Consider the following 8,240-nt stretch of genomic DNA (forward strand, 5'->3'; position numbering starts at 1 on the left):
GATTGCACCACTGCACTCCAGCCTGGGCAACAGAGCGAGACTCCATCTCAAACAAACAAACAAACAAACAAAAAACCAAATACACAAACAAAAACAAAATTCAGGCCCCCAACCAGGAGTTGGCTTTTACTGGAGAAAGACAAATGCTTATAAAAGCTTCAACCATTGGTGCATAAAACTTGGACTCAGACAGTTGTCAGTTCCGTCATGAATGCCTCAATTGTGACATGGATCTGTGACATGAGAAGGTCCCTGAACCTCTCTGAGCAGACTCAAGTTTCTCACTTCTCCAATGGGAACTGGTATAAAAATGTGCAGGGGTGTTACAGGGATGAAAAATGAATAGATGTTAGGATAGGTGTATCCTAGCACAGTGCTCAGGGGTCCTGCAATAACCATTTATTTATTTATTTATTTATTTATTTATTTATTTATTTATTTTTTGAGATGGAGTCTCGCTCTGTGGCTCAGGCTGGAGTTCAGTGGCATGATCTCGGCTCACTGCAACCTCTGCCTCCTGGATTCAAGCCATTCTCCTGCCTCAGCCTCCTGAGTAGCTGGGATTATGGGTGTGCACCACCATGCCCAGCTTCTTTTTGTATTTTTGGTAGAGATGTGATTTCACCATGTTGACCAGGCTGGTCTCAAACTCCTGACCCCAGGTGATCTGCCCACCTTGGCCTCCCAAAGTTCTGGGATTACAGGCATGAGCCACCATGCCTGGCCTGCAATGATCTTTCCTATCATTTTTGTTTCCAGCTGTGGACAATGCTTGATGTCTCAGGGACATGGGGGGTGAGATGGGGTGCAAAAGGAAGAAGCAGGGAAGATATCCCAAGAATAATGTCAGGCCGGGTGTGGTGGCTCACACCTGTAATCCCAGCACTTTGGGAGGCCGAGGTGGGTGGATGACCTGAGGTCCGGAGTTTGAGACCAGCCTGGCTGACATGGGGAAACCCCATCTCTAGTAAAAAAATTCAAAAATTAGCCAGGTGTGGTGATGCATGCCTGTAATCCCAGTTACTTGGGAGACTGAGGCAAGAGGATTGCTTGAACCTGGGAGGTGTAGGTTGCAGTGAGCTGAGATCGCGCCACTTCACTCCAGCTTGGGTGATAGAGTGAGACTCCATCTCAAAAAAAAAAAAAAAGAATAATGTCTCAGGGCTGAGCAAAGAAGGCATGTGCTCAAAATCCCACTGAGAGTTCTCCTAGTGTATTGAGGTACAGAAAAGAAAGAACTGGGCTGGACACAGTGGCTGAAGCCTGTAATCCCAGCACTTTGGAAGGCCGAGGTGGGAAGATCGCTTGAGCCCAGGAGTTTGAGAACAGCCTGGGTTGTGTGTCTGTACTCTATCTAGCCTGGGTGACAGAGCAAGATGCTGTCTCAGAGAAAAGAAAAAGAAAAAAGAAGAAGCCAGGCGCAGTGGCTCGCGCCTGTAATCCTAGCATTTTGGAAGGTAGAGGCAGGTGGATCACTTCAGCCCAGGAGTTAGAGACCAGCCTGGGCAACATGGTGAAACCCCATCTCTACAAAAAATACAAAAACTAGCCAGGCATGGTGGCATGCACCTATAGTCCTAGCTACTCAGGAGGCTGAGGTAGGAGGATCACCTGAGCTCGGGTGGTCGAGGTTGTGGTGAGCCGTGATTAAGCCACTGCACTCCAGTCTGGGTGACAGAGTGAGATCCTGTCTCAAAATAAAATAAGAAAGAAAGAAGCTAAACAAACATCAGTATGGGGATAGATACACAAATTATGGCACTATTATTACACGTAATAATAGTGTTAAACTAAGCATAGTGAATGCCCACCAATTTCAGAGAGTGGTGGTCCCCGGGAAGGGAAGGAGAGGAATAAAAACAAATCAAGAGGACTTCATGTATAAGCGTTATACTTTATTGTTATTATATTTAGTATTTTAAATCTATTTTTAAAATTAAATTTTTTTTTTTTGCAGAGATGAGCCCTTGCTATGTTGCCCAGGCTATGTTGCTATGTTGCCCATGCCTGTAAGCCCAAAGTGCCAGGATTACAGGCATGAACCACCACATCTGGCCTGTTTTGGGGTTTTAAAAGAGAAACCGAAAGACTGGAAATGTAGGTGAGTGGGTCTCAACTTCCTCTTCTGGAGTCTCTCACAGTCAAGAGATGGGGACAAGAGTCAAGTTATTTAAGGGTGAAATCTGGCACCAGACATGGTGAAGATTGAAAAGCCAGACTCATCTCATCAAAGCCCCGTCTGCAGCCAAAAGAATGAGGAAAACAGTGGGGCCGGTCGTGGTGGCTCACGCCTGTAATCCCAGAACTTTGGGAGGCTGAGGCGGGCGGATCACGAGGTCAAGAGATCAAGACCATCCTGGCCAACTTGGTGAAACCCCATCTCTACTAAAAATATAAAAGTTAGCCAGGCATGGTGGTGGGCGCCTGTAATCCCAGCTACTCAGAAGGCTGAGGCAGGAGAATAGCTGAAACCCAGGAGGCGGAGGTTGCAGTGAGCTGAGATCGAGCCACTGCACTCCAGCCTGGTGACAGAGGGAGGAGACTCCTTCTCAAAAAAAAAAAAAAAAAAAAAAGAATGTGGAAAACCAGAGAACAGTAGATTCCTTTTGTTTATTTGTTTGTTTTATGAGACGGCATCTTGCTCTGTCACCAGGCTGGAGTGCAGTGGTGCCATCTCAGCTCACTGCAACTTCTGCCTCCTGGGTTCAAGCGATTCTCCTGCCTCAACCTCCTGAGTAGCTGGGATTATAGGCGCATGCCACCATGCCTGGCTAAGTTTTTGTATTTTTAGTAGAGACAGGGTTTCACCATGTTGGCCAGGCTGGTCTCGAACTCCTGACCTCAGGTGATTCACCTGCCTTGGTTCCCAAAGTGCTGGGACTACATGCGTGAGCCACCGCACTTGGCCAGATTCTTTTTTGAAGGGACTAATTCATACTTAGGTGGGGAAAGAGTCCCTGGGATTTAGAAGACAGAATGAGAGCTGAAAATAATGAAATCTGGTTATAAATTATAAGAAAACAGGGGAAGTAAATATATCAAGAAAAGGGTCACCGATTAGTTTGTAATCTCACTTATAACAATTCCGCTGAATTGTCTCTTACCTTATGGTTGTCCTCCTCCAGATAGGTTCGGAGAAAAAAAAATAGAAAACTTGTTCACTTTCTCACAGCATTTATTGGGAGCACTTCAGATTACCTTGAAGACAACAGTGAGGAATTCTCCATTTTTTTTCTTGGAGAATTGAAAGATGAAGATGGAAGATCTGTCCCCAAGAAGAGCAGATGAACCAAGTAAGGCAACGCACTCTTGGGCAAGAGGGATCATCTCTGGAATGAGATTCAGGTGTGATGTTTCCTGACATGAGCGGGGCTGTCGAGTGGAGTGGTCACCGGTAGATTATTTGCAGTCTCTGAGGCCCCTAGGAGCTCAATTTTCAAAGCTGCTCATTAGCTAAATGTGTACAGTACTGTCGCTTCTTCCCCTAAGGCAGCTCAAATCCTTAATGAGCACAGATCAGACGTGAGCACAAAGGGGGAATTCCTGGATGGTTGACTTCCTGACCCCAAGGGACAAGCTGTATGTCATTCTCTTCCTACCACATTTCCTCTTACCCGGAGGGTATGTCATTCTTGGATCCTAGGATCTGACCTCAAGGGAGCTGGTGGAATCCTCCTTAGACAGAATCCCAGATTTCTCTGAGTCAGAAATTGCTTTTTTTTTTTTTCTCCCAAACCAAGTCTTGCTCTGTGCCCTGGCTGGAGTGCAGTGGCGCGATCTCAGCTCACTGCAACCTCTGCCTCCCAGGTTCAAGCGATTCTCCTGCCTCCACAGTAGAGTAGCTGGGATTACAGGCACACATGACACCTGGCGAATTTTTATATTTGTAGTAGAGATGAGGTTTCACCATGTTGGCCAGGCTGGTCTCAAACTCCTGACTTCAAGTGATCCACCCACCTTGGCCTCCCAAAGTGCTGGGACTACAGGCATGAGCCACTGCACCTGGCCCCAACTTCTTCACCCTTTCGGCCTTACTGCATCTCCTCTCCTAATGTATAGAGACCTCCCCATGTTGCTATTTATTTATTTATTTTTATTTATTTTGAGATGGAATCTTGCTCGGCAGCCCAGGCTGGAGTGCAATGGTGTGATCTTGGCTCACTGCAACCTCCACTTCCCAGGTTCAAGCAATTCTCCTGCTTCAGCCTCCTGAGTAGTTGGGATTACAGGCACCCGCCACCATGCCCAGCTAATTTTTGTATTCTATTTATTTATTTCGAGGCGGAGTTTTGCTCTTGTTGCCCAGGCTGGAGTGCAATGGCAAGATCTCGGCTCACTGAAACCTCTGCCTCCCAGGTTCAAGCAGTTCTCCTGCTTCAGCCTCCCAAGTAGCTGGGATTCCAGGCATATGCCACCATGCCCAGCTAATTTTGTATTTTTAGTAGAGACGGGGTTTCTCCATGTTGGTCAGGCTGGTCTTGAACTCCTGACCTCAGGTGATCCGCCCACCTTGGCCTTCCAATGTTCTGGGATTACAGGTGTGAGCCAGGCTGATCTCGAACTCCTGACCTCGTGGTCCACCCGCCTCGGCCGAAGTGCTGGGATTACAGGCGTGAGCCACCGCGCTCGGCCATCTCCTACTTTTCTATGCAAGGGTTTCTCATCATTGGCACGACTGACATTCAGGACCTGATATTTCTGTTAGAGGGAGTAGGGCATTCTATACTCTAACCACTAGATGTCAGTAGTATCCCGGGTAGTGGTAAAACCAAAAGCGTCTCCATAGGTGGCATAATTGTCCCTGTTAAGAATCAAAACGTGCCGGGCGCCGTGGCTCACACCTGTAATCCCAACACTTTGGGAGGCCGAGGTGGGTGGATCACTTGAGGTCAGGAGTTCGAGACCAGCCTGACCAATATGGTGAAATCCTGTCTCTACTAAAAATACAAAATTAGCCAGGCATGATGGCTACAGGCTTCATGCCTGTAATCCCAGCTACTCGGGAGGCTGAGGCAGGAGAATTGCTTGAACCCAGGAGGCGGAGGTTGCAGTGAGCCGAGATCGCACCATTGCACTCCAGCCTGGGCAACAAAAGTGAAACTCGGTCTCAAAAAAAAAAAAAAAAAAAAAAAGGGACCCAGCGTGGTGGCTCACGCTTGCAATCCCAGCAATTTGGGAGGATGAGGCAGGTGGATTGTTTGAGCCCAGGAGTTCAAGACCAGCCTGGGCAACATAGTGAAACCCTGTCTCTATGAAAAATACAAAAATTAGCCGGGCGCGGTGGCATGCACCTGTAGTCCCAGCTACTAGGGGGGGCTGAGGCAGGAGGATCACTTGAGCCCGGGAGATCGAGGCTGCAGTGAGCCGTGCACTGCAGCCTGGGTGACAGAGCAAGAATTTGTCTCAAGAAAAAAAAAAAAAAAAAGGCATGATACTGGCATAAAAACAGAAACATAGACTAAAGGAACAGAACAGAGAGCCTGGGAATAAATCCAAACGTATATGATGAACTAATTTTCAACAAGGGCACCAAGAGGACAAAATGGGAAAAGGATAGCCTCTTCCGTAAATGCTGCTGGGAAAACTGGATTTCCACATGCAAAAGAATGAAATTTGACTCTTATCTTACACCATACACAAAAATCAACTCAAAATGGATAAAAGACCAAATATATATATATATAGATATTACACCAAAAGATCAGACTACAAAAGCAAAAATTAGTAAATAAATGGGATTACATCAAACTAAAAAGCTTCTGCATAGCAAAGGAAACAACAGAATGAATCGGCGATCCACGGACTGGGAAAAAATATTTGCAAACCACATATCTGATAAGGGGTTAATATCCAAAATTTATAAAGCACTCTTATAAATCAATAGCAGAAAAACAAATAACCTGATTTTAAAATGGGCAAAGGGTCTGGACAGACGTTTTTCCAAAGAAGGCATAAAAAAGGCCAACAGGTATATGAAAAGGTGCTCTACATCACTAATCATCAGGGAAATGCAAATTAAAACCACTATGAGATATCACCTCACATCCTTAAGGAGAACTATTATCAAAAAGATAGGCGAGGCCTGGCGCGGTGGCTCAAGCCTGTAATCCCAGCACTTTGGGAAGCCGTGGCGGGCAGATCACCTGAGGTCGGGAGTTCGAGACCAGCCTGACCAACATGGAGAAAACCCGTCTCTACTAAAAAGACAAAATTAGTTGGGCATGGTGGTGCATGCCTGTAAGCCCAGCTACTCGGGAAGCTGAGGCAGGAGAATCACTTGATCCCAGGAGGCGGAGGTTGCGGTGAGCTGAGAGCTGAGATCCCACCATTGCATTCCAGCCTGGGCAACAACAGCGAAACTCCATCTCAAAAAAAAAAAAAGAGATGAATGTTGGCGAGGGCATGGAGGAAAGTGAACCCTAGTACATTGTTGGTGGGAATGTCGATTGGTACAACCTTTGTGGAAAACAATATTCAGGCTCTTAAAGAAATCTGCAACAGAACTACCATATGACCCAGCAATTCCTCTTTAGAGTATATGCCTAAAAGAGATGAAATAATCACCTCATAACGATATCTGCATTCTCATTTTCATTGTAGCATTATTTACAATATCCAAGGTACGGAAACAACCTGAATGTCCATTGACGCTCACATGAATACAAAATACAAAATAGCAGCTATGTAGTCTGAATAATATTCTATCTATTTTATATTTATATATGATGTCAACATTAATATCATATAATATTGATATTATATATTTCATATATTAAATATTAATTAATACAATATTTATATTAATATAATATGTTGTATATAAATATATACCTATTACTTAATAGATATTCCCATTATATGTCATATATTATATATCATGTAACATGTAATATATGTATATCATATACTATATGAAATACATATATATTATATATGTATTATATGTATATATGCTATATATTATGGTGTATATATTATGTATTATGAAATATATATTACATTATGTAATATGGAATATATATTATATATTATATATGAATATTTTATATCCTATATATATTCCATACATACATTTTATATGTGTATATATATATATGCACCATGGTCCATCCCCTCAATAATATATTTTCCAAAACCTCAAATTTCCTTCTCTCTGTCTTTTATAATACCTGCCCTGGATAATACTAACCATCTGTCTCTCCTGTCTATATAATTCTGCCCCAACTGGTTACATGGGAAGCCTTGGTTTCCTAGAGTGTTGAGATTACAGGTGTGAGCCACTGTACCCAGTCTGATTCTGGAATTTTGTATATGCAGACGACTCCTGCTAAAATAATATATAATATATATAATATATATTCCATAATATATATTATATATAATATATATTCCATAATATATATTATATATAATATATATTCCATAATATATATTATATATAATATATATTCCATAATATATAACATACATACATATATTATTTTAGCATGTATTATATAATATACATTAATAATACATATAATACATAATTATAATATAATAAATATATATTCCATTGTATAAAACATATATATAACGGAATATCATTCAGCCTTGAAATAGAAGGAGATCCTGACATTTATCACAAGATGGGTGGACCTGGAGGACATCATGCTAAGTGAAATAAGCCAGACACAAAAAGAAAAATATTGCATGACGTCACTTACATGACGAACTTTTTTAATCAAGAGAGACAGCTCAAATACACAGAAATAAAGAATGAGACAGTTGGGGAAGGAAATGGGGAGATGTGGGTCAAAAAATACAAAATAGCTGATACGTAGGATGAACACCACACAGGTGATAGTGATTTTACGCCCTTCCCAAGGTGTCATTCAGAGGCACGTGGTCTCCATCTGACCCTCATTGGTGATATTGATTTCATCACCTGGTCCAGATGTTGTCCAATTTCTTAGCTGTACAATTTCTATTACTTTTTCTCCATTCCAACATACAAGCAGTTTAGAGAGGCATTTAAGGCAATTCAAATATTCTGCTCGTCATGCAAATGTCCCCCAGTTGTGTCATGTAGATGACAATTCTTGCCTGATTCAACCTTTACCACTATGATGGCTACAAAATGCTGTGGGTTGTGGTTGAAAATTTGAGTCTTGAGTAGAAATTGGAGAAATATGCTGGACCGTCAGATTTCACCGGGGCACGGCCGCCATGCCTATCCAAACTTCAAAACTACAATTTCC

General features: G+C 42.9%; 1 long non-coding RNA gene across 2 annotated transcripts; it reads left to right on the top strand.

The window, feature by feature from the left end:
* Positions 1-225: 225 nt before the first annotated feature.
* Positions 226-6,576, top strand: LOC129051863 (uncharacterized). 2 transcript variants are annotated; one of them, XR_008516371.2, is made up of 3 exons: positions 226-302; positions 1,958-2,101; positions 3,173-6,576. It is a non-coding gene; the product is annotated as an uncharacterized LOC129051863 (long non-coding RNA). The 2 variants fall into 2 exon arrangements; XR_008516372.2 differs by having other exon boundaries at positions 241-302; positions 3,126-6,576.
* The last annotated feature ends 1,664 nt before the right edge of the window (positions 6,577-8,240 follow it).

Source organism: Pongo abelii, chromosome 20 (assembly GCF_028885655.2).
Source record: "Pongo abelii isolate AG06213 chromosome 20, NHGRI_mPonAbe1-v2.0_pri, whole genome shotgun sequence".
NCBI lineage: Eukaryota > Metazoa > Chordata > Mammalia > Primates > Hominidae > Pongo > Pongo abelii.